The 7664-nt window shown below is 50.3% G+C and overlaps 1 long non-coding RNA gene across 1 annotated transcript; it reads right to left on the minus strand.

Annotated features, from left to right (window-relative positions):
• Positions 1 to 470: 470 nt before the first annotated feature.
• LOC122707877 lies at positions 471 to 6948 on the minus strand. The gene is made up of 3 exons (XR_006344945.1): positions 6893 to 6948; positions 4379 to 4477; positions 471 to 544 (listed from the first exon to the last, which is right to left on the minus strand). It is a non-coding gene; the product is annotated as an uncharacterized LOC122707877 (long non-coding RNA).
• Positions 6949 to 7664: the final 716 nt, after the last annotated feature.

Genomic DNA, 7664 nt, shown 5'->3' on the forward strand with positions numbered 1-7664 from the left:
CTGCAGCACGCCAGGTCTCCCTGTCCATCACCAACTCCTGGAGTTTACTCAAACTCATGTCTATTGAGTCAGTGATGCCATCCAGCCATCTCATCCTCTGTCATCCCCTTCTCCTCCTGCCTTCAATCTTTCCCAGCATCAGGGTCTCTTCAAATCAGTCAGCTCTTCGCATCAGGTGGCCAAAGTATTGGAGTTCAGCTTCAACATCAGTCCTTTCAATGAATATTCAGGCCTGATTTCATTTAGGATGGACTGGTTGGATCTCCTTGCTGTCCAAATATGTTTGGGTGAATAAGATAGTCAACAGAGCAAAAAAGCCTTTAAAAATTTAAAATTTATTTGTATTCTGTGTTTCACTCCTGCCTCTTTCCTTTGCTCTGTTGAACCGTATCCTCCGGAGATGAGAAGCTTGAAGCCACTGCAGCCTCCTTGGAACAGGGAAGGGATGCACTGAGCTGGGGGGTGACACCCAGTCCTTTGAGGATGGCAATACAGCAGGGTAGTGGGACCTGGATCCTTGATGGTACTTGATGACCTTGTTGAGCTGCCAAACAACCAGCGATCACTCTGTTAGGGCTTATTAAGAAACTATTATCTGCTTTATGAGTTAAGCTACTGCTAGTTACCTTTCCGGGGTTCCGCTGGTAGCTCAGCTGGTAAAGAATCCACCTACAATGCAGGAGACCCCTGTTTGATTCCTGGGCCAGAAAGATCCCCTGGAGAAGGGATAGGCTACCCACTCCAGTATTCTTGGGCTTCCCTGGTGGCTCAGATGGTAAAGAGTCCACCTGCAATGTGGGAGACCTGGGTTTGATCCCTGGGTTGGAGAAGGGTGTGGCAACCCACTCCAATGTTCTTGCCTGGAAAATCCCTGTGGACATAGGAGCCTGGTGGCCTACAGTCCGTGGGGTTGCAAAGAGTCGGACACGACTACACGACAAAGCGCAGGACAGTACAACACAGTTACCTTTCCAGCTGAATGCGTCTTCACTGGTATGGGGAGGTTGCTATAATCTGGACCCAAGCTATTTTAGGTTGGTCTTAAAATGGGATCAAGGTACCAGTAAGACGTTTAAAGATGCTGAAGTAAAGCATCTCTGACTGGGGCTTCTTCACCTAAAGTAGCAATCAAGACCATCACTCTTTAAAACAATCCTGAGCTGCCGATTACTTTGTGATGGATAGAGAAGGTTATGGAAGTCAGATCTCTTTACCTTTCTAATTGAAGCCAGGCTAACCTCCTTAAAGTCTTTCAAGCTAGGCTTCAACAGTACATGAACAGAGATGTTCAAGCTGGATTTAGAAAAGGCAGAGGAATCAGAGATCAAATTGCCAACATCCTTTGGATCATAGAAAAAGCAAGGGAGTTCCAAAAAAAATCTACTTCTGCTTCATTGACTACGCTAAAGGCTTTGACTGTGTGGATCACAACAAACTGTGGAAAATTCTTAAAGAGATGGGAATACCAGACCACCTGACCTGCCTCCTGAGAAACCTGTATGCAGTCCAAGAAGCAACAGTTAGAACCGGACATGGAACAACTGACTGATTCAAAATTGGGAAAGGAGTTTGTTACCTTGTTACCTTGCTTATTTAACGTCTATGGAGAGTATATCATTCGAAATACCAGGCTGGATGACTCACAAGCTGGAATCAAGATTCCCAGGAGAATATCAACAACCTCAGATATGCAGATGATACCACTCTAATGGCAGAAAGCAAAGAGGAACTAAACAGCCTCTTGATGAAAGTAAAAGAGGAGAGTGGAAAAAGCTGGCTTAAAACTCAACATTCAAAAAACTAAGATCATGGCATCCAGTCCCATTGCTTCATGACAAATAGATGGGGAAACAGTGGAAATAGTGAGAGATTTTATTTTCTTGGGCTCTAAAATCACTACAGATGGTGACTGCAGCCACAAAATTAAAAGATACTTGCTCCTTGAAAGAAAAGCTATGACAAACCTAGACTGTGTATTAATAGCAGAAACATCACTTTGCCGATAAAGGTTCATATAGTCAAGGTTACGGTTTTTCCAGTAGTCATGTATGGATGTGAGAGTTGGACCATAAAGAAGGCTGAGTGCCAAAGAACTGGTGCTTTCAAATTGTGGTGCTGGAGAAGACTCTTGAGAGTCCCTGGGACTGCAAAGAGATCCAACCAGTCAATGCTAAAGGAAATCTACTCTGCCTATTCACTGGAAGAACTGATGCTGAAGCTGAAGCTCCAATATTTTCGCCACCTGGTGTGAAGAGCCCACTCATTGGAAAAGACTCTGCTTCTGGGCAAGAGGAGAAGGGGGCGACAGAGGATGAGATGGTTGGATGGCATCACCGACTCAATGGACATGAGTTTGAGCAAACTGGGAGATTGTGAAGGACAGGGAAGTCTGGCGTGCTACAGTTCATGGGGCTGCAAAGAGTCAGACATGACTGTGATTGAACAACAGTTCTAAGCAAGAAACCGTGATTAGCCCTCTCCATCACTTCTCATTGGTCATTCCTGATCCTCTGGGAGGCAGATCTTCCTAACTTTTCCAGCTGGCCACAGTTTGATTGTAATAGGATACAGAAATCTGGAAGTCACGCTTTCCTCTGTAATTCAGACCGAAGATAGTTCTCTTGATTGAGAGTTCAAGAGGCTGGGCTATGGTTCAGAGTATGGGCCTGAAGGAAAAGAAGGTGAAAGTGAAGTCACTCTGTCATGTCTGACTCTTTGCGACCCCATGGACTGTAGCTCACCAGGCTCCTCTGTCCATGGGATTTTCCAGGCAAGAGTACTGGAGTGGGTTGCCATTTCCTTCTCTGAAGGAAAAGAAGAGACATGCAAAGGAGACATTAAGGAAGCAGCCAGAAGGTACAGGCTGCCTGTCTCAGGGCTACTGAGGAAGGCCTGGGTGACAGGACAGAGTACCCACCTAGAGAAGTGTGCAGCCGAGGGGAGAGGATGTTCTCGAGAGGGACTAGTAAAAGCCTAAGAGTAACCAGCAGAGTGAAGGCTGAAAACAACCGGGGCTGAAAGCAGGGCATCTAGTCAGCCAGTCACTGGGATATTCTAGGTGAGGGAAAGCTAGGGCAGTGGCAGGGGAGTTGGAGAAGAGGGCGGGATGCAGGAGGCCTCGCTGAGATAGAAGCAGCAAGGACTGCCAACCAACGGGATGTGGGATGTAAGCAGAGGGGAGAATAAAAGGACAGATCTAATACAGCGTCAGGAGAGTCCTTAAAAATCAACTAGATCCGTGGTCCCCAGCGTTTTTGGCACCAGGGACTGGTTTCACGGAAGACAGTTTTTTCCCATGGTCCCAGGGAATGGGGAGGATGGTTTCAGGATGACTCCTAAAGGAGATCAGTCCTGGGTGTTCATTGGAAGGACTGATGTTGAAGCTGAAACTCCAATACTTTGGCCACCTGATGCGAAGAGCTGACTCATTGGAAAAGACCGTGATGCTGGGAGGGATTGGGGGCAGGAGGAGAAGGGGACGACAGAGGATGAGATGGTTGGATGGCATCACCGACTCAATGGACGTGAGCTTGAGTAAACTCGGGGAGTTGGTAATGGACAGGGAGGCCTGGGTGCTGTAGTCCATGGGATCGCAAAGAGTCGGACACGACTGAGCAACTGAACTGAACTGACTTGTAAGGCGTGACCAGCTGAGATCCCTCGCCTGTGCAGTCCACAGGAGGGTTCCTGTTCCAACAGGAGTCCAATCCACTGCTGATCTGACAGGATGAGGAGCTCGGGGGACGGTGTGCGGAACGGGGAGCAGCTGCACATACAAGAGCGGTTTTGCTCGCTCACCCTGCCGCTCACCTCGCTGTGCGGCCCGGTTCCTAACAGGCCACACACTGGTGAGGGACCCCTGAGCCGGGTCAGGTTTGCAAACCAAGCTTGGGATACCTTCTTCAACAAAGCCATACGATGTACATGGGAGGCAATGTGTTTTTCTCACTCTCTTTCCTTGTTCAGGACTAGGGCACAAACCGGAGTTGTATCACAGAAGACAGAACAATTGTTCTATGCAAGGATTTGGGGGCGGGGTGGGGGGTGGATCTCTGCAGGGCCAGCTTCAGGGGTGTGTGACTCGTGTGTTCACACAGGGACCTGTGCTTTCGGAACCCCATATTTGGTTTAATGCTCTGCGGTTGCTCTCTTGAAATTCTTCATAATTTCTGGATAGTTTCCTGAGGACAGCCAGGGTTAAAATGAGTGTGAATGAGAAGCATGTGGATCATAAGAGCTGCAGCCTATCTCACAGGCTTGCTGTGAGTGTTAAATGAGCAAATATATATAAAGAGCTTGGAAACAGTGTCTGGCACGTAGTGATCACCATGTGCGTGTTTAGTGTTAGTATTATTCCCTCCCCAGGTGGATTCCTCACCTGACAGCCTCAGGTTGATTATTCACAGGATCGCAGTTAACGTCTCATATTCACATTGTTAGACTGGCACTCGCCATCCAGCCCCAGGCTTATGATTGTCTTTGGGGGAAAAATAAACCCCACAATAATAAATACCACAGTAAATAAATGCATGATCTCACATCCTCTCATCCCTAGTGTAGCTAAATAGTGCTTCGGGGTGCATCTGTGTGGGATGTGTGTCTGTGTGTGTCTTTGCGTCTGAGCGGAAGCTTTTTTTTTTTTTATCTTGACTCAAAATTAGAGGTTCTCTCTGGTGGTTTAATTTTTTTCTTTACCTGCCTTCTTTTTTGTTCATATGGAAAAGACTCTTGAGCCACCTGCTTCCTCCCTCCCTCTGCGTGTCCTCAGATCCCCAAGGGGAGGGAGGGATGAAAGGAAGGACAAGTCAGTACTGTCATCAGGGTAATGGCTCCCTCCCCCGCTTCCCTCCACTCCCATCTGAGTCCCCAGAGCCTCTCAAGTGCCCAACCTTTGTCCTTGGAGCACAGCTCCTTTGACTGGTGGTAAAAAATTAAAATACTGGCCTGACACTTCTATTCCACGAACCTCTGTAATGATCAAAGTCTGGAAGCTGTTCCCCCCTGCCCCATCCTAATCTTGGATGGTCCAACCCATTCCCAGTAAGTGGAGCTCTCTCTTACTGTCCTGGGGTTTCAGGTCTGCGGAGGACTGCATATTTTTTCCTTAGCAGAAATAGTTGTGGTTTTTCCTAACAACTTTGCAAGTTCCCCATAGAGTTGGAAATTCCCTTCTTGGTTATGGCTTTTAGTGGATGGGCAAGAAACTTGATCCGGTCCTATCTTCCCTGCTGTGTGACTCTAGGAAGTCAGCTGAAGGTCTCTGGGCCTTGGATCACAAGAATTTCCTAGACTGGAACAGACTGGGGGCTGAGAAGGGAGGGATTGATTTTTGGAGGACCCTGGAAGAAGGGATTTACAAACATCCCTGTGGTGAGATTTGGGGAACTACCAACCCATTTAAGATTCCTCTTCTTGGAAAAAAAAAAAAAAGAGTTTAATAATTTCTGTTGCTAATTCCTATCCCCTACCCATGCCTCCACGCCTGCCTCCACCCCCAGCTGTTGACCGATAGAGCAGATAAGCTGTGCCCTCCCCCTCCCACTTACACACGCACTTCTGGGAGGCCCTAGATAAATAGGAGGCAGTGGCAAGCCTGAGGAACTATTATTATCATTATGATGATTATTATGTTTTCTGCATGAGAAACAGGAAGTGAAACTGACTAAAATGACCAGTGATACATGCCTAGCCCTGTCTTCTCAGCCAGACCTAAAGGCCAAGAAGCCAAGAAAACTGGCTCTGCCGCAGGCTCTATCAGCCTCCAGTGTGTGCGTGTGCAGGTGTGTGCGCGTGCGTGTGTGTGAGTGAGACAAGGAGTGTCTTTAAACAACTGGTTTCCAGGACTTGCGATCTTTCAACCTTATTCTAATGCCCATGCTTCCCACTTCATGTCATACCCTCAGGATCCTTTCTTACGACTTCCTTCCCCATTTCCTAGACAGAGCTTCCCACAACTGTCAGGTGGTAAAGGACACGTCCTTAATCGGTGATTAATTGGTCCCTCTGCACACACACCTTATCTGCTGAGGCCAGGTCGGAGCTGGGTGCCTTCCCCGGGAGCCCGTTTCATCCCCAGAGCAGATGTTCCCTGAGCCAGAGGTCTTTCTGAAGGGAGAGCGTCTCCCTTCAGGGGAGCTCTGTCTCCTCCTCTGGCCTGGCTGCCCCACACTCCATCCCACGGCTGATTATTCACATCCTCTGTCGTTCTCAGGAATCGATTGAGGATAAAAGGTAGTCATAGAACAGGGCGTTGGGTGAGGTACTGGCCCCACGTTGACATTTCCATTGGCAGCACCAGTGCCCCTGGAAACTCTGAGTAACAGTAGAAATGACCTGATTCTCTGACTGCCTTGGTAACTCCACTTCCCAGGGGGAAAAGAGCCGGCAGCTGCGTGGGGCGCATATGAAGCAAGCTGGTGTTTCGGAAATACCCCTGCACCTGGACAGTGTTCCCCAAAACGCAGAGGGAGCAGCAGAGAAAAAGCGTCAGGATGGGGACCAGAGGAGGGAAGAGAGAGCAGCGTGCTGGGCTCTGCTTCTCCTCCCAACACCTTTAATGGACCAAGAGCTTGATCCAAATGAATGGATTGTTGGAATTGCGGTGTGGGAAAAGCGTAACTGTCTTATCGTGACTTTTTCCAAGTCCAGGACAGGGTCCAGTGGCGCCCACTCGGGTCTGGGGTGGGGGTGAGGTCAGAGCCAGGCTCCTGATCGGAGAGGAAACTCTAGCAAAGAGTCTCACGCCCCAGGCTCGTCTGCCTTTGGGTGGCCCCTCTCCCCACTCCCTGTCTTGGGTTGGGTCCCAGCTTCCTGCCTTCAGATCCCGACTCCAGGCCTTACTTCAAGTCACTTAGGTACACTGGGCCCCTGAAAGGGTATTAGTAATACTCACCTTGTAGGGCTCTTGTGAGAACTGATTGAGTCAACACACGGTGGGCACTTAGAACCACGTCAGGAACACAGTAAGCACTTGATCAATGGGCGTGATAGTTACGACGTTGGTCTTTCTCTGAGTGGCAGGCACCATCCTGCATTCCGTCTGCCCAGCACGAGTGACTGTTGTGTTCCGGGGCCGGCAGTGGGCACATCACTGGGGGTGGATCCGAGCCTGTGGGACATGCGTCTCCCCGGAGGCTGCACTTTCCCCCGGGTCTCTGACCCTAACACGGAGCGGCGCATGAAACAGGGGGTGTCACCTTGCCTCCAGTTCCTCCTGGCTCCTCGCCCCGGGTCCCCGCTGTGTGCCTTCATTCGCTTCTTGCCCGCTCTCTTTTTCCCAGCTCTGTGGAAGACGGTCCCCCATGTCCCAGCGCAGGCCGCCCTGGAGTCCCGCCGGGCCCACCCCTGACGCGTCCCAGTGAGGACGCCCACCGGTCTCCCCACGCAGCCCCTGTCTCCTTCCAGGCCCCAGTTCCCCCCACACTCCCTGGGGGTGCTGCAGGAGGGCCCTGTGGCTCCATCGGCACACTTCTCGGTGTGAACGAGAACCGGATTCCCCGGGGAGTGACGCCGGCCGGGGCAGCTGTGATGACACCGGGGCTGGAAGAAACACCTCTGCTTGGCCCGGCCTGTCCGGGGCCTGAGTGACCGGGGCCTTGGCCCCAGATGGCTCTGCAGACAACAGGGGAGCGGCCGGGGGCCAGCCTCAGAGGCTTCTCCTCTTG

Source organism: Cervus elaphus, chromosome 14 (genome assembly GCF_910594005.1).
Source record: "Cervus elaphus chromosome 14, mCerEla1.1, whole genome shotgun sequence".
Taxonomy (NCBI): domain Eukaryota; kingdom Metazoa; phylum Chordata; class Mammalia; order Artiodactyla; family Cervidae; genus Cervus; species Cervus elaphus.